This window comes from Equus przewalskii, chromosome 16, assembly GCF_037783145.1.
Source record: "Equus przewalskii isolate Varuska chromosome 16, EquPr2, whole genome shotgun sequence".
Classification (NCBI taxonomy): Eukaryota; Metazoa; Chordata; class Mammalia; order Perissodactyla; family Equidae; genus Equus; species Equus przewalskii.
The window spans coordinates 47,604,599-47,628,938 of NC_091846.1; the positions used below are offsets into that span (position 1 = coordinate 47,604,599).

The following is a 24,340-nucleotide window of genomic DNA, read 5'->3' on the forward strand; positions in this document are numbered from 1 at the left end:
TTTAACAGAATAATATCAATAATCATTATAAAAAGAAAATTTCTCTGAAATGTGTTGTGTTTTTATGGTAAAAACACAAAATTAGAGAATAAATAGAATAGAAGAATATTATTATCTTCACATCTATATATTTTATCTGTTTATGGATTCAATTTTCATAACATATATGAAGATATTTTCTAAACAGAAGCATAAAAATAAAAAAAACTCAAGATAAAAAGTACTTCAGTTAAGTATTAATAGAGTATGACAGGAGATTTTATTTGCTCATACTAGTCAAACAAGATTGGGTGAAAGCCTGCTAGCTTTTTTGGAATGTCATCTAAATATATATATATATATATATATATATATATATATATATATGTGTGTGTGTGTGTGTGTATATATAAGGAAGTGATAAATGGGCAAAATTTCAAGTAAGAGGCTATATATACTCTCCATCTTTTAAAGACTATATATTAACATATATATGTACTTAATTTAAAATTCAGTGCCTTTTAACATCTCCTATATTTAAAAATTCTATATGTATATGTATAAATATATGTATATCCATAGAAATTTAGCTGTACCCCACTTTGTGTCTCTTTGTGCAGGATTGATTTGTTATAAAGCCATTCGTCTCTGAAATATCTTTCTGGAAAATGGGTACATACAAACATAAACATATGCGTTACAGTACGCTGGTGAACTCTACACTTGCTGAGTGTTCTTGTAAGCTCCTAGCCAGTGAGGGCTAGGTGGCAGATGACACTGAGGATGCTCGACAAATGAGAATTAACACGATGCTGCAAATTCTCACTGTCAGAGAGCACTAGACTGGGCTGCCCTGATTTGATTGTGTTCTGCAGTATGTGTTGCTCACTGCATTGGGGCCTCTTTTTTTACCATGTATTTTGTGGTCTGCTCTACAGTTTGAACAACTGTGACTTACAGAAGGTGTGTAAGGAATCAGCTTGCAAGGAAACACAGGGAGAGTAACATGGTTAATGTTAAAATGTATGTTCGTATGTTTTATATTGATGAGATATTTTCAAAGAAATGATCAAGAAGTAGAATTTAACAAATGATAGGCAATTAAGAATTATTATTGATACTTTGACATTGTGAAAGGCATCACTCATATTTCAACTGTAGCTGAGGAGGATCGATCAACGTTGTGTGAATAGTGGCTGGAAGAACCTGTGGCCTGAGACATGTCATAAATTCATGGCATTCGAAGAGAACAGAACGGCAATTGCCAATTCTAAATGCTAAGAAAGCATTTCCATAGAAGGCCTGCATAATCCAGATTCAGTTAGCACCCCCAATTCCAGGATGCACCCCTCTAAAAAGAGTATGTATACCACAGGCTTCCAAATGATATTGATGAATATTAATTCATAATATTTTTTAAAAGATTGAAAATACAGCAGAAAATAAAATAAGATTCAGGATAAAATAACAAACATCAGCCTCATAGCCAAATACTTTCTAAGAGTCCCAAGACATAAAAAGAAAGGAATGACTAAATTTATGACGATTATCAAAGACAAGGACATTTCCATTTATGAAAGAGAGAATAGACATTTAGGATAAGTTCTTTATACTCTAAAATACTTTTAATTTGTTACTCATAAAGTTACTTTAAATGCAATTTAATTCTCCATCTACAGCTCTTTACTCATACCAGTCATGAGAAAAATCAGATACAGGTTTAAGTAACTTGCTCAAACCATACAATATTCAGGGAAATTGAAGAAAATCATACTGAAAATTGTGTTCACATTTAAGTTGCTACTATGTGCAGCAGGATATTTAAAAAAAGAATTATAAGATAAAGACTCTGACCTCCACGAGTATACATTCCAGTAGAAGAGCTTATAGAATTAGGTTTGAGATCACTGCTCTCCTAAGTATGAGTCAGCTGACACGTAGCCTCTTATCCTCATCCGGTGCTATGGTACTAATCTTCACTTGTATCTAGCCTGCTCCATACTTCTTGTGGAACACTGAGTTTAACTCTCTCCTCTTTCTAAGAAAGCTGATGGGGGTCCAGGATGAGCAAATCTTCCCTCTGTCTGCTCCATCACCTCAGGTCTGGTCATACGAACCTAGGCTCAGCTGGCAAGAAGCTGTACTGAATGGTGATCACGTTAAAGAAAGTTAAGATGCTATAAGTGATTTGTCATAATATACAGAAAGGAATCAAAAGACTAGCTTTATAATATGAATCTTACCTATTTCCTGTGTTCCCTATACAGACGCAGAAAACCTTCTCCTTATTAAGCCTTTGAGAAATACTTCAAAGAGGGAAGCACTGGCATATTTTAAAAATGTGATTGCTGTTTTTCTTGTAGGTTGGGGATATTACTGAGAGACACTAATATTGAAGTGGGCTGCCTGCTTACAATTGAGATGGGGAGATCCTATGGTGGGGGAGCGCAGGTGCTGAGCCCAAGTCAGGTGCTTAACTTCTAGAGGTTACATAGTTAGGCTTTCTCTAATAGAGCCACGTGGGTATTTCACATTAGTTTATTGATCATGGAGTCTATAGATCCAAAATGTGTGGGCAACTCACAAAGTTCCTAATAAGTTTGCATAAAAACTCCATGTCTCTTGATAGGGCTCCCCCAAAAGGAGACAGTCATTCTGCCTATTTCCAGGCTTGTGGTCATTTTCTGGTGTAAATATATTCTGAGGAAAGGAATATAAATAGACCTTTCACCTGTTTTTGGATAATAGCTCCAAAATAATACATTCTTGACAAAGAATGATGGTATTGTGTTTCAATGGTCAGAGCAGAAGCTTATGGTGGTCAAGTGATCAATGGAGTCTTGACGGAAGTTTGTCATACAGTAGGCACAGCGGGACCTGCAGACACATCCTTTTCTTTCTCCCTCAGTTTCCTGAGTGTATTCTGGGAAAAGATATCCTAAGCAACTGGCTGGGTACTTACATTTGACTCATAAATAAGAGTTATTACAATGGAAGGATCAAGGATGGAGGTCCTGGATCTCACCTTCCTCACTAAAAGAGTAAACCAAGAGCAATAACACATTCCTGTGGAATCCCAGAGAGTAGTGCTATCATCAGTGACTGGGAAGATAGGGACTGGTCATTTCTATCACAGCTCCATTTAACTCTCCAATTAGGTTGATGGGGAAGACAGATGGGTCTTGGAGAATGAGAGTGGATTATCATAAGCTAAATTGGGTGATGCCTCCAAGTGCAGCTGCTGTTCCAGATGTTGTCTCCTTACTAACTAAAATCAATACAGCCCTTGGCAAACAGTCCAGGTTGCAGTGCAATCAGCTTTACCAGGCAGCCCATATGACCCAGCAGATCCAATGAAGCTTGAACCATTTTTGGCAGATTGGGGTGCTTTACAGAGCCTCAATAGTAAACTCGCAATTAAGACCCCTAATATTGTTTTTGCAATAATACCTATGACCTTTTCAGCAAGTAACTATTTCTATTTTGAGAAACAACTCTTGAGTTGTTACTGGACCTTGGTAAAGACTAAATGCCTGACCTTGTGACCTGAGCTTCCCATTGTGAACTGGTCATTAACTGATCCACCAAATCATAAAGTGAGGCATATCCAGCAGTACTTCATCAATTGGAATATACATACAGGAAGATAGATACAGGAATGGACTCAAGTCATTCTTGAATGCACAAGTTCAATTGCACAAGGAGGATGATTATCCTTCCTATGTGTGTCTTCCTGCGCACTGCTGCTCTCTCCCACTATCATAGGGATGGACTCATGGAGGAGTTCGCATGACTAAGCCAAATAGATGGATAGAAATATAGATAGATAGATTAGATATAGATAGGTGATAGACAGATAAATAAACAGGTAGACAGCCTGTTTTACAGATGCTTCTTCCTGATTTCCTGGGTCTAGCATTAGGTGGGCTTATGCTACCTTATTGCATCACTTAACTTCAGTGGGGGTCCTAAAGGGAGGTACATCTTGTCTTGGAAGAAGTCATGGATTGAGTTAAGTAAGAACACGAACCATGGAGGGGGGAAATGTCAAAAGGCACAAAATTCCAGTTATAAGGTAAATAACTTCTGGGGATGTAATGTACAGCATGGGGACTATAGTTAAAAATATTGAATTGTATATTTGAAGGTTGCCAAGAGAGTAAATCTTAAAAGTCCTTACCACACACACAAAAAATTGTAACTACACGAGGTGATAGATGTTAACTAAACTTATTGTGGTAATCCTTTCACAATATATACATATACCAGATCATTATGTTGTATACTTCAAGCTAATACAACATTATTTGTTAATTATATCTCTATAAAACTATAAAAAAACAAGGGGAAAGGACTGTGAAAAAAACAAAAGAACACAAACCAATGGGTAGTGGTTAATGGTTGAGCAGGTGGTGAGAAATTCGAAAGTAACAAGACGATTTTGGTAGAGATATGTAGATAAACCTCTTGGGATGGACCCAGAGTGGGAAAATATTAGTATATCATTTAAATGCTCACCAAGAGTCTCTTAAGGGTCAGACAAATAAGATGACCTACTCTCTGGATGTCAGTCAGCTTCCTTCCCCTTTCTCTTCTGTGCTTGCTTAAAGGTCTCAAGAATGACTCAGCAATGGTGATAGTAATGAAACCTATTGTAGTGAGTTGAATGGTGGCCCCCAAAAGATATATCCTTGTCCTAAGGTTACTTGTCACCCAAATTAAGTGACAAGTATCCCTACGTGAAATTAGAGGAGGAGAAGACACAGCGAAGCCCTTGTGAAGATGGAGGTAGAGATTAGAGTTATATGGCCATAAGCCAAAGAGCACTTGGAGTCTCCAGAAGCTGGAAGAGGCAAAGAAGGATTCTCTCCTAGGGCTTCGAAGGAACAGGGCCTACTGACACTTTGATTTTGGACTTCTGGCTTCTGAACTACGAAAGATGAACTTCTGTTGTTTAAATCACCAAGTTTGTGGTAATTTGTTGCAGCAGTCACAGGAAAAAATATACCAAGAATTGAGACGTCTCTACAATAAGCTTATTTTACTGTCACCATTGCTGAGGCTTCCATTTTCCAGTAGAACTAGTACACCGTGAGCAAAGGGGCTAGGACCTGGGTGGAACTCCTGGCAGGTTGATTGGACACTTTCCATCAAGTATTTGTGCCCACTGAAGAAAACATTCAGGATATGGATTTGCTTTTGCCTGCCTTTGAGAAGAACCATTGATTGTAGACTTAACAGATACCTTTTACTTCATCAAAATATTTCTCTAGCCATGAGCTGGTTTTTAGTGAATGAAATCAGGCGAGTTGCTGCTGCTCATGGGATTATTGGCTTTATCAAATAGTCCATTGTCCTAAAGCAGCTCACTTATAGAAGAGTTGGATGGCCTATGGAAGGCTCCCTTTTAGTCCCGGCCAGGAGAGCCCCCTTGTGAGATTGGAGTGCCTGTTCAGGAGACTTTTACGGAGCCATTTTCCTCAGAGACGGAATATATGAGTCTGGGGAAGAGGAGACAATAGAAGGTTGGTGCTTCTCAAGATTACACCTCATAATGTACTCTAAAAAACGGGGCTGACTTCAAACACTTGTGGCTTAGAGGTTTTGACTAGCAAAGGATGACTGTATCCACTAGGCATCATAACAAGGCTTCTTTTGAGTTGGGAGCTGAGACAGCCACTGGCCTTTAAAGTTCCTCGCCATGAGTTGACTATATTAAAAAGAGGGATTATGTGCTGTCTGGGGTAATTAATCCTGACAATGAAGGGAAAATGGGGTTGCTGTTTCACAATGGAGACAGAAAGGAATATGGACAGAACTAGCTAAGCTGAGGTGGGGGTAGAGATCTTTGTATGACCATTTCTAGCAGTAAAAAAAAAAAAAAATTTAAAGGTGGCTTCAGTTGTATACAGCATGATCATCTCGGTCTCAGAACTCTTAGGAATAAAGGTCTGTGTTATCCCAGGGGTAAAGTTACTCGACCAGCTTTTGTGCTGGCGAACGACAAAGAGAAAATGGCACAGATAGCGGAGGAGGCATATTTGTCTTCGTGATTTTAGAGAAGGGTATGCACTAGAGAAGGAATGGACACTACCCAAAGATCTGAGACATGTAGATGGATTTGTATATAATGGAACTTTGGATGGTCTCCTTGTTATAAGAGTAGAAAAGGGTGTTTTAATTATACAGAAGATAGTATTATATTTTACAGAAGTGGATTTTTGGGAGAGAAAGCATATATATGGATTTTATTTACTGAAAGAGGTGGAGTATAGGGATATTTGTCATATTTTTGCTGCCTAGGGATTCAAGTTCCTAGGTTAGGGGACTCCTCCATTGTTTGAAGCGGTATCCTTACTTCCACCTTAGAAGCCCACATGGGATAAATGTTCCTGTGTCTCTGTGAGCTACGGTGTGTGCACATGACCTAAATCTGGATAATGAAATGCTCATGTCAAGGAGTTGTGAATCTAGGAGAAGTGATGCAAAAGAGGTAGACAATACCCAGTCATTTTGAGGGTAGCCTCACCACTGTTGGTGTCCAGTGTGATGGTGTGGTTGTGGCAATGTCAGTGGAGGAAAGTCTATGTGGCAGCTGTGTCCTAAGATGGCCACTCTGGTGGAGAGGTTTTGCCTGTGATCCTGGTTCCCACTGATTTCCTGAGCCTAGGTCTTCAGGGTTGTATAACATAGAATTTGCCTGGTCTTTGTGTTGCTTACTATGAGGGAACATCCAAACCCTTGGAATTTCCCAAGTGATGGGAGAGTCTTAGTTATTCATGGTGGGCCCTTCAGACCCTCCTTCAGACTTGATAGTTTATGCTAATAAGGAGACTCATAGCAGACCCCTAGATAGCTTATGCTAATGAGATGGATAGGGCTGGCCATACTAGAAAAACTAACCACGTGATTAGAGTGCTGTCACTTTGAGCTACACTATATCAGCCCAACCTCCACAAAAGTGAGAGAACTAGAGATTTAGTTCTATCACGTGGCCAATGATTTAATAAATCATGCCTGTGGAATGGAACCTCTCGAAAAACTCTGGACATCCAAAACTCCAGTGAACCTCCCTGGTTGTAATCATACATCCATGTGCTGGGAGTATGAAGCATCCTGAGGACATGAAAGCTTTGTGCTTGGGATCCTCCGAGACCTTGCCACACACATCTCTTCATTTGGCTGATACTAATTTGTATCCCTTATAATAAAATTGTAATTGTAAGCGTAATGCTTTCCTGAGTTCTGTGAGTCATGCTAGCAAATTATTGAACCTAAGGGGCTAGTGGGAGGCTCTGAATTTGTAGCCAGTTGGAGAGAAGTACAAGCGGCCTGGGAACCCTGGAGCTTATGACTGGTGTCTAAAGTGAGGGGAGTCTTGTGGAACTCTGTACCCTTAACTTCTGATATTTGAATTAATTCTGAGTAGTTAGGATCAGAATTGCATTGCATTGTTTTCCTGTCAAGTCTGTGAGCCACCTGATATCATTCTAGTAAATTCCTATTTTTCTTAGCTTAGTTAGAGCAACTTTCTGTTGTTTACAATCAAGCACCCTGGTAGGTAGAAGTAGTAACAGAGAGAAACCGTACTAAAGCTTTAGTAGGAACCGAGGGTAAGCTTTGGATATTGATCTGAAGCCTCTAATTATTCCATTTTCTTTTCTTCCCTAGGTAAACTCATGATCAATAGATAGTAAAAAAGCAAAAATATAGTGAGATCTTTTTATATTTTCATATCACAAAGAATAGATACCTGTGAAGCAGAAACGTTTTAAAAATAATTAATGGGTTGCATCTATAATGATAGTTTAATTTTTACTCCAAATGAAAGTCACTGTCTCAGTGATCAATACTACTTCCTGAAATATCTTTGTTTAAAATTTCATATCCAACTTTTTATCAAGTGTATTTGTTAATAACGTGTTGAACTCCTAGCCATAAGAACCTAAAAAACATAGGCATAACAATTTTTTTCCCATCATGTGAGGAGTTGATTTTTCTCTCATGTGAAAGAAATCTGGAGGTAGGCAGACCAAGTGTGCTATACACAATGTCATCAGGGACCCAGGCTCCTTCTAACTTTCACCCGGAATATATATTCTCTTCCTCATTATTGCAAGATGGTTCTTGGGCATGGCATCAGCCTCTGGCCAGGAAAATGGGTGAAGGGCAAGGGACAAAGAACTCATGCCAGTGGAATCAACTCCTTTAAAAAATCTTTTCTACAACACCCTCCAATGACTTCCATTTACATCTAGCTGGGTAGAACCATATTCCTTGCTCAGCCCTAGCTACAAGAGAGTCTGAGAATACACTTTATTTTTTGCTGCATATATTGCCATCGCAAATAAAAGTCAGGGTTGTGAAGAAAGTTAGAGTATTGTTTTCTTTAATTTCTATGAGCTACTTATGATTACTCTTGTCAAATAAATTTTTGTATAATCTGGAACTTATTTTATATTTCTACCAATTTAACAGCTGATTAATAGATGGATACTCAATTTAGTATGTATTTGTATAATTGCTAAATCTTTATTTGGGTAGTGTTAAGACTCCCTTCATGCTCCTTTGGTGGAAAATTCTGTTGTTGGTCACTCTTTTGGATTGTGATTGAAGAATAAAGTTAAAACATTTGGGAGGGCAGTGTAGCAAATCAAAAATAATTGTATGTGTTGAGAATGTATAGTGCTACTGAGTCAAACTTAGGTGTTATAAATTGCATGTACGATGGTTGTCATATGAAGGTATTTTGAGAAGGGAATATGTCTCCGCATGAAGGCTGGAAGATAAGATTGCAGAGATTAAGAATGAAACTCTGGAAACGAGGGTCAGAGTAGGTGGTAACCCTGACCTAGGAAGGGACATAGGCAGAATGCCATGGAACACTTAAAGAATGTGGGAGGAGACAGTGGAAGAAAGAAGAATGAATCCTTCATTCTTAGGAGGCAGGAATAAAGAATATTTTGAGAAGTACAATCATAAAGGTTTAGAATGAGGCTGTGTGTCCAGAAGGGAGAGTGAGTGATCCAAGGAATATTGTCAGGTTGGAATTTGGGCAATTTGTGGAGCAAAATTTTTCTGAAGTCAATGAGGGGTCTGACGGGTCAACAGAAAAGACCTTGATTTGCCAGGTACCTGGATTTCTAAGCAGGATAAACCAGGTTGTAGCCAAGGAATAAACGTAAAAGTGAATTTTAAAGGTTAGGACTTAGGAAGAACTACATATTGCTTTAAAGTAAATTCGTCAAACTGAGTTAAATGGGTCTGGGAAAACACTAATGCAGTCTTCTTCTCCTTCTAGAAGGAGGGTGCTCTTCTAGTATTCCTTCAAATAGTGCTCATTTTTGTTTTTTTCTTTCCTGCTTGGAAATATCTAAAGACTGAAATAATCGCTAAGTAGTCATTACAGGCTTCCTTATTTTGTGGATATAGCTATAATGAAACTGGAGAAATGATGCCAGATTCTTTTTGTTTGAAAAAGGGGAATATTTTAAGTTTATTAAATGTGAAAATATAATTCTTTAAACTGTAAATAATACAGTAATATCCCTTCTACTTTCCACATGAGCAATTTATATTCTTTTCTCCTTAGGCTCCTCTTTTCCTTGGCAAGTGTGTCTGTAGTGCCTTGAAAAATGATTAGAATTGACTTAATGTTAATCTATTCCTATAACACAGTTTTGATATCCAGCTTTTTTTCTTGAGTATCTACAAATCCTTTTTTCTATATTTGTGAAATTTCCCCTTTATATCAGATCTTTACAATGGCTGCGTCTACTTGTGTTATATTCTAATAGAACTGTGTCTAACATTTGTTACAATCTTAGTGATCAGTGCTCAATAAAAATACTATAATAACAATAATAAAAAACCCGGGGGACGGCCCAGTGGCGCAGCGGTTAAGTGCGCGCGTCGCGCTTTGGCGGCCTGGGGTTTGCCGCTTTGGATCCCGGGTGAGGACATGGCACCGCTTGGCACGCCATTGCTGTGGCAGGTGTCTCACATATAAAATGGAGGAAGATGGGCATGGATGTTAGCTCAGGGCCAGCCTTCCTCAGCAAAAAGAGGAGGATTGGCAGCAGATGTTAGCTCAGGGCTAATCTTCCTCAAAAAAACAAATACAAACAAACAAAAACCCGAATGAGTTATGTGAACTAGAAAGCTTACTTGCACTGTAACTGAAAAATAGACGTGGAATATCTTCGGCCTTTCAGAGGGTTGATAAATTGATTTCAGATTCACAGTTTTCTGCAAAAAGCCAAAATCACCCAAAGGAGTTCAAATATTACTGGGATTATGTAATGCGTGGCAGCTGGTGGGTTGAAGACAGTACCCCACCCGAATTCTTACTGAGAAACCTATTCTATTTGGATGATAAAGAGTAATTCTAAGTACTATTTTAATGAGATTTGGCAACAGTTACTGTAATATGAACCCACACCACCCAACACACAATGGACTGATCAAACATTAAAGTATCATTAAAAATAGAAGACTGAACATGAACTTCAACAGCAAACCTGCTTCTTGTAGGCACGCACAGAAAATCATCTTAATTTGACAGCAATCTCTTCTGTGGTAAAGTCCTCCAGGGAATGTGATTACGCCACCTCCTTCTTTACCCAGTACCAATGTTTACAAATCTTCTTGTAAGGAAATATTTTCTTATATTTAACCCAAATCCCTGTGTGGAAGCTTAAGCCCACTACTTCCTCTTCTAGCTTTAGTGAAGATGCAGTACAGCTGCCTCTTCCAGATGGTCCTTAAAGAAAAAAAAATTCCTAAGGCTTATTTACATGTAATCAACTCAGATAGCCCCTCTCTCTATCCCCATCAACGAGAAAGAAGAGATTGCATTGCCTCCTCTTACATTCTTTATTCCCTCTAAGGTTTGCACATTACCATCTTATTACATCTTCGTAGTTAAATATTTCCACCTGTCCCTAATTATTTCCTTATGATCAATTTCCAGAAGTGAAATTCCTGGGTCAAAAGGTAAGCACGTTTCAAATATTTTTAAATTTGTATTGCCAACTTACTCTTGAGACAGGTTGTGTTTATTTATTCATCTTCGGACTGTGTAAAAACAAAAAGTCTCTTTCTTTTCACTCTTACCAATGTTGTATATTACCATTCTTTTTATCCTTGCCAATTCAGCATCTCATTTTAATTTTCACTTATTTTCTTATCAATGAGGTTGCGTATTTTTTCATGTATGTTGGTAATTTGTTTTTTTGTGTATGTAAGAATTTTCTTTTCTATTCCTTTGCCCATTTTCACGTCGGCATTTTTCTCACATAATAGTTTTTTTAATAGGAAAGAAATTAACCTTTGTTGGGTACATGTTACCAATCTACTTGTTCCACTTGTTGCTTGCTTTTTTATCCTACCTGCCATAGTTGGAACAAGCAGATATGTTTAATTTTTCTATAATAAAATTTATGAATCAGTAAATTGTGAGTCTTGCTAAGGAGCCTGTTCACACCCCAAGATTATGTAGATATTCACCTATATTTTCTTTCTTAGAACTTTTATAATTTAAGAGAAATAAGGAAAGGCATCCCTGAGAAGGTGATACTTGAGCAAAGATCTGACAAGAGGAGGAGGGAGCCACATGCATATTTTGGAGAGAAGTGGTCCATGCAAAGAGAGCCACAATTGCAAAAATCTTGTAATTGGAACCTTTCTGTATTGTTTGAGGACCAGCAAGGAGGCTAGTGAGTTGAATGACTGAAGGGGTAGAGAAAAGAGAAATGAATTCAGGGAGAAAATAAGGGCCACGTTACATACGGCCTTCAGGGTCAGTAGAAGTCCTTCAATCTGCGGAGATGGGAAACCATGGGGGCATTTTAAGCACAGAAGTCATGTGACTTGACTTTCCTTTTAACAAGATTACTCTTTATTTTTTTATGGTTTAATAAGTTGACTTCAAATTATTTACTTAATAATCTTATTTTTTTCTACAGATAGAAGCTTATCTTTTTTTTGATGCAACTTGTATAAATTATTGAATTCTTATGTATACTTAGAGGTAAAATATCCTTGAAACTTTCATTTTGTTTGCTTTACTCTCTTGACTTTTTCTTGCATAAACACAATACTGTTTTAATTGTTGTGCCTTAAAATACATTTAAAATCTTGTTGGGAAGACTCCTTTTTGTTACTCTTTTCTCAAATTTTTCTTGCTTCTTTTTGGGCATTCTTTTCCTCTATACAAACTTTAATGTTATGATCAAGTTAAAAAAAAATCCCTTGGCTTTGGATGTTTGAATTAACTGCCTAGATCATTTCCAGCAAGAATTGAGATCTATGTAATACTGTCTTTCAGTAATTTAAGCCTCATTTAAAGTCCTTTAGCAAAGTTTTGTAATTTACCACATTTCGGTCTTGCACATTTGTTGTTATTTCTTAAGTTTATTCTATAGTTTTAAGATATCTCGATGTTTATCTGAACCTGAATTCAGTATTATGAAAAGTTTTTTTCCCCTTAATTAACCATTATGTGGATGCCTGGTGTTTTTCTATTTCCTTTGCTCCTTGCACTTTGTACTAAAAGACATCTTGGTATTTGGAAAAGCAAGGTCTTTGATTTTGGACAGGTCTGGATATGAATCTAGGTTCTGCCACATACACTGCCTTGCAAAATTCACCTGATCTGTTTGAGTCTCAGTTTCCTCAACGGTATGATGATAATAATCTCTTAGAGAGCTTTTATGGAGATTAAATGAGGTAAATTATGCAGGACATAGCATAAAATAGTCCTTAAGTACATTTTTATTTCTTGACTTTTCTAATGATTTATGTTTTCTTCCTAGCCTTCCCATCTATAGCTAATCTTCCCAGGGCAGACCTAATGAAACATGAAGAGAAATCATGTTTCCATTTTGTGCCTAAAGTCTTGGGCTCTTCAGAGCCTTCACACTTTATTTTTCCCTCCCTTTTCTCAGTCTTATATAAGTTGGTTCTCTTTAAATCATTCTAAAATGTTAGTAAATAATATCCTAAGAAATTATCTTTTGTGACAGAAGGGAACTTCCAGAAAGAGGCATTCCAATGGTCTCTATCATGTCACTTCACTGAAATAACTTTCTATTACCATCAACTGGCAGAATTGAGGGATTTCCCTCAAAAGATTTCACTATGAAATAACAGCCTTGCCCTTCTCATGTTATCTGAAGTAGTGCACATATCAGTGAGACACAAGAGTCAACCATTTAAATGAACACAAAAAAGTTTATGACAGAGTTCAGAAGTTTGGGGTAACAACAGACTATACACAGAATACATAACTATCAATCTTATTTAACCCAGTTTGTTTGGCATAGCCAAACTCATCTTTCCATTTCATTCTCTTCCAGTTGGCTTCTTCTCCATAGTTGAGTTGAGACTTTTGTTCTCATGGTTTTACCTTTAAGTCCTTCTATCAGGGTGAATTAATTCTCTTTTGCTTGCAAAGTTGGTTATTGGAGAAGCAAAGTCCTTTTCTGTCTGGAAAATAAACCTGTTCTATAAACTTCAGGTGGACACTGGCCTCCTCATTAAACTTGATCCCCGATTTGGCAGCATCCTCTGGACAATGCATATAGCAGTGCCTTTGATGGGCCTCTGGTGTGTTTCCCAGCCTGTTCTCTTTGAATAAGCTTCATCTGGTTGTTTCAGGACCTGCCAGCAGCCTGATGGCCTCTTGTTCTCATTTACTATAAAATGATTATACATGTTTTCACATTGCCATCTACAGCATGGTCACTCTCATTTCTGGAGGTTAACTGCATCTCTTCATCTCTATGCCTTTTCTCCTGCTATTATGTTTTTCTGGAATTCTGTTGGTTTAAATATGTACCTGGTGGAATGATATTAATCTTTTTTTTTTTTTTGTGAGGAAGATTGGCCCTGAGCTAACATCCAAGCCAATCCTCCTCCATTTTGCATGTGGGATGCTGCCACAGCATAGCTTGACGAGTGGTGTGTAGGTCTGTGCCTAGGGTCTGAATCTGCAAACCCTGGGCTGCCGAAGCAGAGCACATGAACCCAACCACTACACCACTGGGCTGGCCTCATGAGTGATATTAATCTTAAATTGCCCATGTCATATATGACAATGTCCATGAAGTCTTCTAGATCTATCCAACAGGACATGGTTCCTCCCTCCTTCACTCTTGTAATTCTCTTCACCTTTTCCCAGGTAGTCATGGTATTCTCCTATGTATTACCCTGCAAGTGCTTAGTGCTAACCATTTGTAGTTACTGGACTAGGTACTGAGAATACAAAATGAACAAGCCAGAGTAGCTTCCATCAGGGATACCAAAGTGGGCAGAGAGGCATGTAAAAACATTATATTGAAACAAAAAATATTATACTGACACAAACATGGCTCAGGGGATGTAATCATAAAGCAACTGTGGCTTATTTCCCAGAGCCCTTTAACATGAGCTCTGCAGGGTCTGTCCCTCCGCTTCTCCTGGATAAAAGTCAGGAAAGAACTGTGACTTTTAAAATTCATTCTTAGGGCACAAAACCCTCTCTCAATTTAGTAATAAGAATGTTCTGTCACCAGAAATGTCACAAGCTCAGGCTTGCTATCAAGTTGAGGCATCTTCTACCGCCTGAAATCGAGGGATGGAGACTAGAGGCTTCTCCTTCCCTGCCTTGCACATCTATACCTCCACCTCTTCCTATTAATGGAGTTTTCTTTTCCCTTCAGAGTCAGAGCTGGTGGGGGAGAAAGGTAGGAGGAGAGATAGGTTGGGGCAAGATATTCCTTCTATGCCCATTACTGCTGTGGGCCGTGTAGTGCTGTTCTCTCATTCTGGTGGATGCTTAACGCTGGCACTTTCTATTACAGGTGCTTTTATGGTTCTTTGGAGCCTCTCCCTCCTCTAACTTCCCAACTTTCCCAGCATCCCTTCCCTTGCCTGAACAAATAGCTGAGGATTTCTATCTTTATTGCGGCTCATCATTTCCTGCTCCCTCAGCCCTAGGAATCCCATGATACTGCCAGTTTCTCTCTAGTGAGTCTGCTCCTGCTTTGAGTAGCTTTATAGGGCAGGACCTAAGGTGAACCCAGATAATCACTCTTTCACTCATTTGGCTACATCTGGTCCAATGGTAACTTTCAGATATTCATTGCCTACTCCTTTCCCCCATCCCTCATATCCTGCCCCAATAAACTCTGGGTCTACATACTGATCTCAATTCAGCAACAACCATTTCACCCTTCCACAAAGGAACCTGCCAGCCCACCTCTGACACTTAAGGTTTCCAAGCAAGAACCAGGAGCCAGTCCACTGTATCTCCCAAATAGTTGGCTTTAAGGACATATATTGAACCCTTCTAGTTGTTCTTTGAAAACTCTGTCTTTTGACTTGAGGCAGAGGGTAAGCACCACAACCTCCCCCTACAGCTATCTCTCAAAATCTTCCTCAATATCTGCTTTCACTTTTCTCAACTCTTCCTAACTTTTTAAAGGTGTGCTGTCATCTCAGGGGCTACAAAATTATTTTTGCCATTATTACTTTTTCAAATCTCGATTTGAATTGTAGCATCTATTATTTTCATGCCTCAGCCAAAACAGAGAGAGAGAATCTCATTTTAATATCCAGTTACATAATTATATTATAATGTCATTGTTAAGGAAGAACACTTATTCCCTGTCTCCTTTTATTTCCATGGTGGGGAGGTAACGTTAGCTGCTTTCTCCAGGAAGGGGCAGTACATCTTTTCCCACTGCTGCCCAAGGAGCGCTGGTAGTGTCAATACTGATTGGTGAAATTGGAGAGAGCTTGTATCCTTTGTACCACATCCCACATATTGGTGGGTGAGGGTACTTTGCCTAAACAGGTTCTAGACTCACTCTTTTCCTGTCTTTAAAATCTCCTGGGGGAGAGTCTCTTCCATCACAGCACTGGGATGTTAAACCATAATGGAAGGTAAGAAGTCTCACTGTGCTCTTTAATTTAGTTGCTACTAGACAGCTCTATCTAAAGGTAATACATTTGGCTCATTTCTTTGTGCTTTGACTCTTGGCTAGAACTCTAGATGGAAGAAGTGTTAACTAACATCCTGAAACTAATTCTTCACATTGGTAAAGTGAGTCTAATTTTTGATGGTTAAAAAAATATCTTTTCTGCACAATATTCAGTATCTCTTACAACAGATTGAATAAATGGAAATTTTGTTGACATTTTCTTTAGTAGTAAGTGCTCTTTGAAGAATAAAATCAAAGTGCTAAATAAGCACAGAGAGGGGAGCATCAGGTCCGTAAACAATGAACAAAAGGGTGGATGACATTACAGTCTGAGAGTTTAGTTGGAACAAAAACACATAGCATAGGAAAATACATCAGAGGGTTGTTCCATAGTGGGCTTAATAGAGTGAGAGCATAGAGTACATAATGGGCATTGTCAAGTGTTGTTAAGCTTGTTTGGTCTGCGATTTTAAGAGCCCTTAAATTCCATGTTAAGAAGCTTGGACTTATTCTCATAGGCAAAGAGAATCTGAGGCTTGGGCAAATATATGGTAGCAGATGAAAGTCTCTGAAAGCTGAGAGATGTACAAGGATGCTATCTGAAGCCCAGAACACCAGAAATGTTGAATGCCATTGGTGTGGACAATGGGACAAGGAATGGATTTCAGCAGTGATGTTTCTTGCTACCAGCCACTGTGGGATGCCCCTAGGGTTGAAAATGGATGGGCAAATCTTCTTTTTAAAGTTTATCCTGGGTGGTTGGTGAGCATATTAGTAATTGTTACCCATTTCTTAAATTCCTACTATGGGTCATATAAACAATTACCAATCCTCACAAAGCTGCAAGTTGTTCTTGTGTTTCCTTTATAGATGAGGAGACAGGTGCTCAGAGCAGTTAAGAAAGTTGTCCAAGTTTCCAAAACCATGAATGCAACCTGGTGTGGTCTAATGCTTTTCTGGGCAGAGTCTGATGAGCAGCTTCCTCCCTGCTATCCCAATATTGAAGTCCCTGAAACAACTGGAGACAGGCTTAACTGAAATCTGTTCCTTAGATTGCTGATAAAAGCTGTGGACAGGGAGTGAGCAGGCATGATTACCTGATTTACTCTTAAGTATTATAAAAGTACACTGGAAGTTTACAAGTCTGTATACAGATTGTATCCCATGGTGGTGAAAACTGAATACTGCTATGGGTGTGGTAGGAAAGGCTAATGAAAGAGACAGGGTGGGGAAGCAGACCTAGGGACAAAACACCATCTCTGGTCATATTCCCTGGTTTTCCAAAAGTTGATGGTGGAAAGTGCCCTACTGGATGTGGTCAGACCTGAGAGTGAAAGAGCCGCCACTCTGTGAGAATCATAGGAAATGCTGTTTTGTGAACATTTCTATCTATTCTTTTCCCTAACAGACTTTTGAAAACAGTCTAGCTGCGCAGAGAACCCACACTCACCTTTTCCGGCCAAATACTGTACCATAAAAACTGAGAAAAAAGGGGAAAATAAATTCAAGTACAAATTAACTTTCTCTGAAGCCACAATCAGATCGCCACCACTTTTTGTCCGTCTGGTACTCTCTCCCATGACTAATTGACAGGGAGGTAAAAATCTATCTGTAATCCATTACTAGTTGGTCATTACGTTCTCCTAGACTTCTACCTCCAATGTTCTTGTATGTCCGTACTTTGCTGTAATTTATTTTTCTGCCCATTTTTTTCCTTTAAAATGTCTCCTTTTTAAGAACAATTTTTAAAACTGTCTTCTCTATTTTTTTAAAAAGTATCATCTTGAGACGCACACACACAATTTCACACTACACTTCAAGAATTGTCTCGCTAGAAATGTCACTTGCTGGGAATGCTATTTGCCCTCCAGGCTGGGATGCTGAAGTAGTTTTTGCAGAGACTGTCATCAGAGGAGAAGGCGAAAGGTTATTCTGGCCCCTGTTTCCCTCAAAACCTTGAGATGATAAGAATTAAGACATAAGGAATATTAAAGAATTTTGGCATGACAAGTGGAGATGAGAGGCATTTAAAAAGTGGACATGAATATAGTTATTTGTCAAAGAAAATTATTTCTTGTCTAAGATAAAGAGGAACAAAGTAAGAACTAGGATATATATTTTGTTGTAAAATACATTAAATTGCTTTTAACTATATAAAAACCATAAATATATTTATAAAATTAGCTAGAATCAAAGTTTAGAAGTAGATGAGCATTTTCTTCTGTCAAGATAATGGAATAAGGCTACAAAAGGAATGGTGTCAAAATACGTACAACTCAATGGCTCACATAAATCAATTTTTGATCTATGTGCTTGGTTACAAGACATTCTCCATTTTGGGAGATTGTTGCAATCTTCTTGGTGGGTATGGAAAAGATTTTTCCTGCACAATAATTCAATATCTCTCACAACAGTTTGAAATAAATGGAAACGTTGACATTTTCTTCAGGTAGATGTAAAATTGTTCTTACTAAACATTGTCAGCAACGGAGAGATTTCCTTGGAAATTCTTGTCAGCGAGGGCTCCCTTCTGCCTTCACAATGGCCTTTCTGGGCACACACCTTCAGAAGCGCAGCTCAGCCTATGAACACTTGGGACCATCTCAAAGTTCAGCCCGGTCAACCTTAGCAAGGTTAGTCAGTTACTGGAGGGGGTTGGCGGAAGGTGGGGGTGGGACCTGCAATTTGACCACAGCCCTGGCAAGTATGACTCAGTTTCTAATCAACAAGCTCAAAGCTCCTCTGTGGCGCAGCTTCATAACTAAATGTTAAAATAAAAGTGCTTTTCTAGGAAGGAGCACACTCTACTTGCCAAATCCTAATTTAATATTTGTCTTCAGAGCTCAAAGCTTAGTAGAAAATTTAGCCATAAGATTCTGAGCATTTAAGCAGGTGGTATACAATTAAGATGCTGCCTTGGTGGCAAGACTTTTAAATCCAGTGCTCTTGTTTGTCATATAGATGGTTTATGAATCTGGGCAATCAGATCTCTGTATTCCCTCCATGATAGTCCCACATATTATTGTCAGCATTTCCTGTGGATTCACCTTGCAAGGCTGGGGACCTAGAGAGTGAAGCATGCTGATGGTCTGGGGTTCCCTAGGGCTACAGGGTTACAATGATAAGATCTCTGCACACCAGCCTGGCCTTAGTGTGATGGAGGTGCCTCTCCGGAGAGGCGGTGTGGTGGAAATCAAATCTATGGGTGACTGCACACAGCATGTGCAGAAAAGGAAATATGGAAATAATAACTTCAGGGAAGAGGGGAAAAAGTAAACCAAAGAATAGGAATGAACCAAAGAACCAAAAATGAATAGGAGGGGTAATGACATAGGAATGAGTCCCAGAGGTTACAGACCTTCAGTATGGTTTCACTTCTCTTCCTGAATGCTCTGAGACTTAGAACAATTTCTCTTAATTTCTCTAGGTCTTAGTTTTGCTCCTGGGTGTGTTTTGACTATCTGATTTATGTGGTATTTTATAAGTATAACATCCTAGTGTTCTATTATCTTTACACTCACATTTTGATTTTCAATATGTTTACAGATTTTTTTTTTTGAAGATTGGCACCTGAGCTAACAACTGTCACCATTCTTCATTTTTTTTTCCCCCTTTTTCTCCCTAAATCCCCCCAGTACATAGTTGTATGTTCTAGTTGTGGGTCCTTCTAGCTGTGGCATATGGGACGCCGCCTCAGCGTGGCCTGACGAGTGGTGCCATGTCCATGCTCAGAATCCGAACCGGCGAAACCCTGGGCCACCGAAACAGAGCGTGCGAACTTAACCACTCGGCCATGGGGCAGGCCCCCTATAGATTTTATTAAAGCAGAACATAAATGTGTCTTGATTCTTGATGATATATTATAATGATTAGTAAAAATAGTAGTTAAAAAGTGGCCAACCAAAAAGACTTAAAATTCACAAAGTTCCTTTACCTTAAAAACTAAGAATATGCACCTTAGTTCCCAACCTACCCAACTGGACATATCAGAGGAAACACAGACCACAACCTGCACAGAAAAATTTTTCCTTTCTGTGTAAATCATCTTAGCCGTTTGAAAGTGTCTTCCGAAAATTTAAGACTATTGTTCCAATACTTACTATTTTCAATGGTTACATCATAAACAAGACGCTTTCCTTTGATTAATAAAACTACTAAGAAGATACTATTGGCATAATCTAAAAGTTCTGTGAAAGCCTCATTGCTATTTCTTGCTGAACTATAATTTGGAAAAGAGCAAAACAAGTGAAAGTGCAAATAAATCCAATGGAATAACCCAAGAGTTTTGCATTGATAAGTCAGAAAAATCAATTTATGCAGCCAAGGCATAAACTAAAGGTTCACACCGTGTTTCCATGCAGCCACTCTTTCATAGGTGTTTTGAGTTTCTGCTAATTAATAAGAGAGCATAAGTGAATGAGTAGACTGAGTATTAGGCTGGAAGTCAAGGGATTCTTCCATTTTTTTACTCCATGACTTTATCCACTCTCAAATCCTGTGCCTCTGTTTCCACATCTGTGAAAATGGGGATAATGATATTTACCTGACTAATGTGAGATTAAATTATAGACTTTAAAGAACTAAAGCATATGCATTCCTAGAAAAAACACATGATTATTGCTATTTTAATGAGACTGAGGCTTTTGGCAAAAATATAATCTATAAGCATGGATAAAAGTCCTGTAAGTTTCTCAGAGCCCTTAGAAATCTCCAGGTGTGCCTATGATCTTGTCATGGATGAACTCACTCTTAATGCCCTCAGGTTATCCAGCTGACCTATGCCTTTTAGTCCCACAATGAGGTTGAATGCCAGGTAAAAAATCAGGGGTGGGCAAACCTTAAAACAGACTCAGAAAGAAAAAGTCTTAGAGTGGATGTGAGACTGTTGTTATTCCAAATGTAACCTTCAGGCGAGTGGAATAAGCCCCGGTTCTCAGAGAACAAATGTAAAGCAGTGCCATGATTCTCGTAGAACACAGGACTCCCAGGGTGGTAAGTCGGCCCACTCTGCTAAGGTGATTCCTTTGTTAGAGTGCAGAACGTCATGCTCACCTTGAGGGTGATGAGACCACAGTCCAGTCTTCCTTTTCCATTGATGGAGTAGGAGAGTCAGAGGCCAAGGCTCTGCTCCTTCTGGCTTTGCTCAAATTGCTTCTAATTCATCCCTCCCTAACAAAGAGACAGAGTGAACCCAAGTCTCTAAGCCTTGTTGGCAATGGCAACTTTGGAGGCTGGAGGAAATCCTTTCAATGGGAATACCATTGAAGGGTGGACATGTGAAAGGGGTCTTTGCCCCACTCCCATGGTCTCAGCTCTCAAATATACTACGATGCCCATGAGAATTATAAGTTGCATAGTATGCTTACAATATGTCACAGAATTATGACAATATTCCCACTTATCCAACATCCTGTATTCTATTTGAAAGTATAAATACGTTTGCTTTCACCCATCATGAATATGACCTCTTAGGTAAGCATGAATTCCCTGAACTGTGAGGTAATATATTCACTCCATTGTCATGGTCATGAAATCAGAGGTTTATGAAAGTTCCTGTCAACTCATCAATTTTCTCTCCATATGGAGAAGAAGTTAGTGCACATATCAATCTTCATGGGGTTCAGGGTTTTTATTATGGGCATGTGAAATCCACTTATGACCCTTTATAACACTTTCACAAGATCAAATATGTATAGCCAGCCTTACCTGGTATTTTTCACACCATAGAGAATTTGGCTTCTTGTTTATTGCATCTGCAGTCTCAAAGCTCTTTATAGGATCTTTCCTAAGTGATATTAATAGTAATGGTGGTCCTTTATTAATAATGCATAATAAGAATAGCTTTCATTAAAACAACATCAGTTAAGTGATTAGAGAAATGGTCAGAGTTGTGGTTAGAAAATGGACCTATAGACATCAATGCTACTAAAGTCATTTATTCTTTGCCTCATAAAACAGAAATAAATATAATGACCAACTAAGATCTTAATGAGATTCTGCCACAATTGCATAACTGCAGACTGGCATTTTCATTTGTAGGAGCGTTTCCTTGGTGGTATTGTGTGATGGGGCATCCCCAGGAAAAAGAACAGAAAACAAAGGATTATTTGCATGATGTCCCTGCATGCCCTGTGGTTTTCTTTCGTTCTTCCCAGGCTAGAGTTACCATCGGTAGCAGAAATGTGAGCAGGAGGCTGGTTCCTTGTCCTGATTCTGTTCCATAATGCTGTGTGACTAAATGACAACATCCCTGAGCCTCAGTTTCTCTCATCTGTGACGTGGGAAAGATTATATCTATTTGTCAGAAATTTCATTTAGTTTGCAAGTAGAACTTTGCACCTAATGATGCTTTGTAAAAGAACCATAAACACTTCCCTGATAATTCCCAGCAAAGCTCTGAAGCAAGTGCACTTCTTTCCTGCACTCAGACCCTGACTTCCAGTGTAGGGCCATGGCGGCTGATTTTGATAGTGGGAGTTCTACCATCGTAATCATTTTTGGCACTTGCTTTGGCTTCGCATGTGTATTTTCCGCATGGTGTTCGATTGGGTATGCCGTCTGTGAGTTTTATGTCCACGTCTGCTTTTTAGAATGGGGACTCAGAAACAGAGATAGAGCCTTGAAGAGAATGACCCAGAAATCATTTATACCAAGCTGTAGCTATCATTTTTACTTCCCTTGGAAGGAAAACTCCTTGGAATTATTTCATATATAAACTCTCAAAAATATTTTAAAGTAAGCTTCATTAATCACGGCTTGGCTGTTTCCTAGGCCTTGTCCCAAAGGTCTGGTAAGCTTTAAATCCCTAGTGACACCTGCTGGGCAGACCTTGCTCACGGCTGCAGGCTTTCCATCAGCCTACCTCTTCTTTAACATGCAAAGCTGCAGGCCGCGAGGTAAGGGGCTGGCCGCCGCCTCCTCAGCTCGCAGCCAGTCTGCTAATTCCTCATGCAGGTGACCTCTGCCAGAACAACGCTGCGCTAGATTCTCCCCAGCGCTCTCTCGGGAATTGATTTCCAACCTGTCCACCCCCCAGGAAACAAACAGGGATCTTTCAAAGTTGGAGAGCAAGAAGGAGAGATAGAGAGGAGAGATCCAACAGGATCCGCCCCCACTCCCAGCCCCAAGTTACTATAAGCTGCTTCTTTGTCTGAAAACTCGGAGGTGAAAGATGCTACTTGAGCCGTATGTTTTGTTCAGCACAAACCAAATTATGCTATACTTGCTTATATCTGAACATATTGGTTTATCTTACATAGAGTTTAATTGATGCAAACTTGAACTTCAGTATGTTAAATTCTCAGAGAAAACACCATCCCTGTGATTTAGATTGCTGTGTTTTTCTTTGAACAAAGCAAAGAGGAGCAAAGCAATTACACCTCAGCTTCTGTTTATTTCTTCCACATTCACCAACCATTACAAAAATAGCGTTCAACCTCTTGTAGTGTTACTTCTTGTGTCCTTTACTGTCCAATTGCAAAATTTCTTTCTGAGCCGACATCTGCATCCTTGGACAGATCAACTAGTGTGTAAAGTCCGTGTTAGCCGATCAAGCATGGCTTTGTTTGCGCTTATTCACTGCGCATCCAGCACTGCGTAAGTGGTTTTGCATATTAACTAAGTGCACAGTAACCTTCCTTTACCTCCTCAGAGCTCCACCCCCTCCCACCCAGCCTCCTCGGGAAATCAACACTGTTACTCGCTGAGGAAGCTGCCAAGAGGTTGCCATGGCAACTGTTCTGCTTTCAGCAGCTACTTTTCTGATTTGAAGAGGGGTGGGGGGTTGGGGGGGAGAAAAAAAAAACCTGAGGAGAACTAGGTGGCTTTCTGATCAGAGTTCAGATAAAGAGGGTCACAGTAATTTGCGGGCACTGCCTAAAATAACCCAATGGATTCGAGAGTTGCAGCCAAAGAAGCAAACAAACAAAAAAGGTAAGTACAGTGGAAGGGCAATAATTAAATTATTTGGTAGTGGTCTGAAGCTGAAGCATTTCAAATTCATATCAGTCCATCTCATCTAGGATGCTATTTCATGAGGCTTTTCATTTTTGTCCAGAGCCAAACAAAGATGATGAGCTTTATGAGATTATAAACGGCAAGGGGGTAAAACAGCACCAGAATGGGAATCTAACATCTGAAAGTCATTTTCCAAAACTTCATTCAGCACGGGAACAATGCCGCATTCAGGCGTAATGAGCTGAGAAGGCGTGGTGCGCCAGGTCAAACTGGCGGTCTCTGAGCTCCTCTCAACGGAGTGCTTTGCCAAGGTAGGCCATGAAACAGTCTCATTTCAAAGGAGGGCTGGGATTAGGCAGGGAAAGGTGGAAAAAGCCAAAAAATGGAAGGCTGGGCCCATAAGACTGGTGGGTTTCAGCGACATACAGAGAGCTATGCTA

At 39.2% G+C, this 24,340-nt stretch overlaps 1 protein-coding gene and 1 long non-coding RNA gene across 3 annotated transcripts in view; one reads left to right on the plus strand and one right to left on the minus strand.

The window, feature by feature from the left end:
• Positions 1-24,340, minus strand: part of KLF12 (KLF transcription factor 12) — a 582,757-nt gene that overhangs the window by 540,645 nt on the left and 17,772 nt on the right. The gene's annotated exons all lie outside the window — the stretch shown is intronic.
• The window catches only part of LOC139076356 (uncharacterized), an 82,268-nt gene continuing 81,634 nt past the window's right edge, over positions 23,707-24,340 (plus strand). The window contains exons 1-2 of one of the 2 annotated variants that reach the window (XR_011527899.1): positions 23,707-23,876; positions 24,001-24,211. This is a non-coding gene — a long non-coding RNA (uncharacterized lncRNA). The remainder of the gene's footprint in view (positions 23,877-24,000; positions 24,212-24,340) is intronic. The other variant, XR_011527900.1, reaches the window with a different exon arrangement.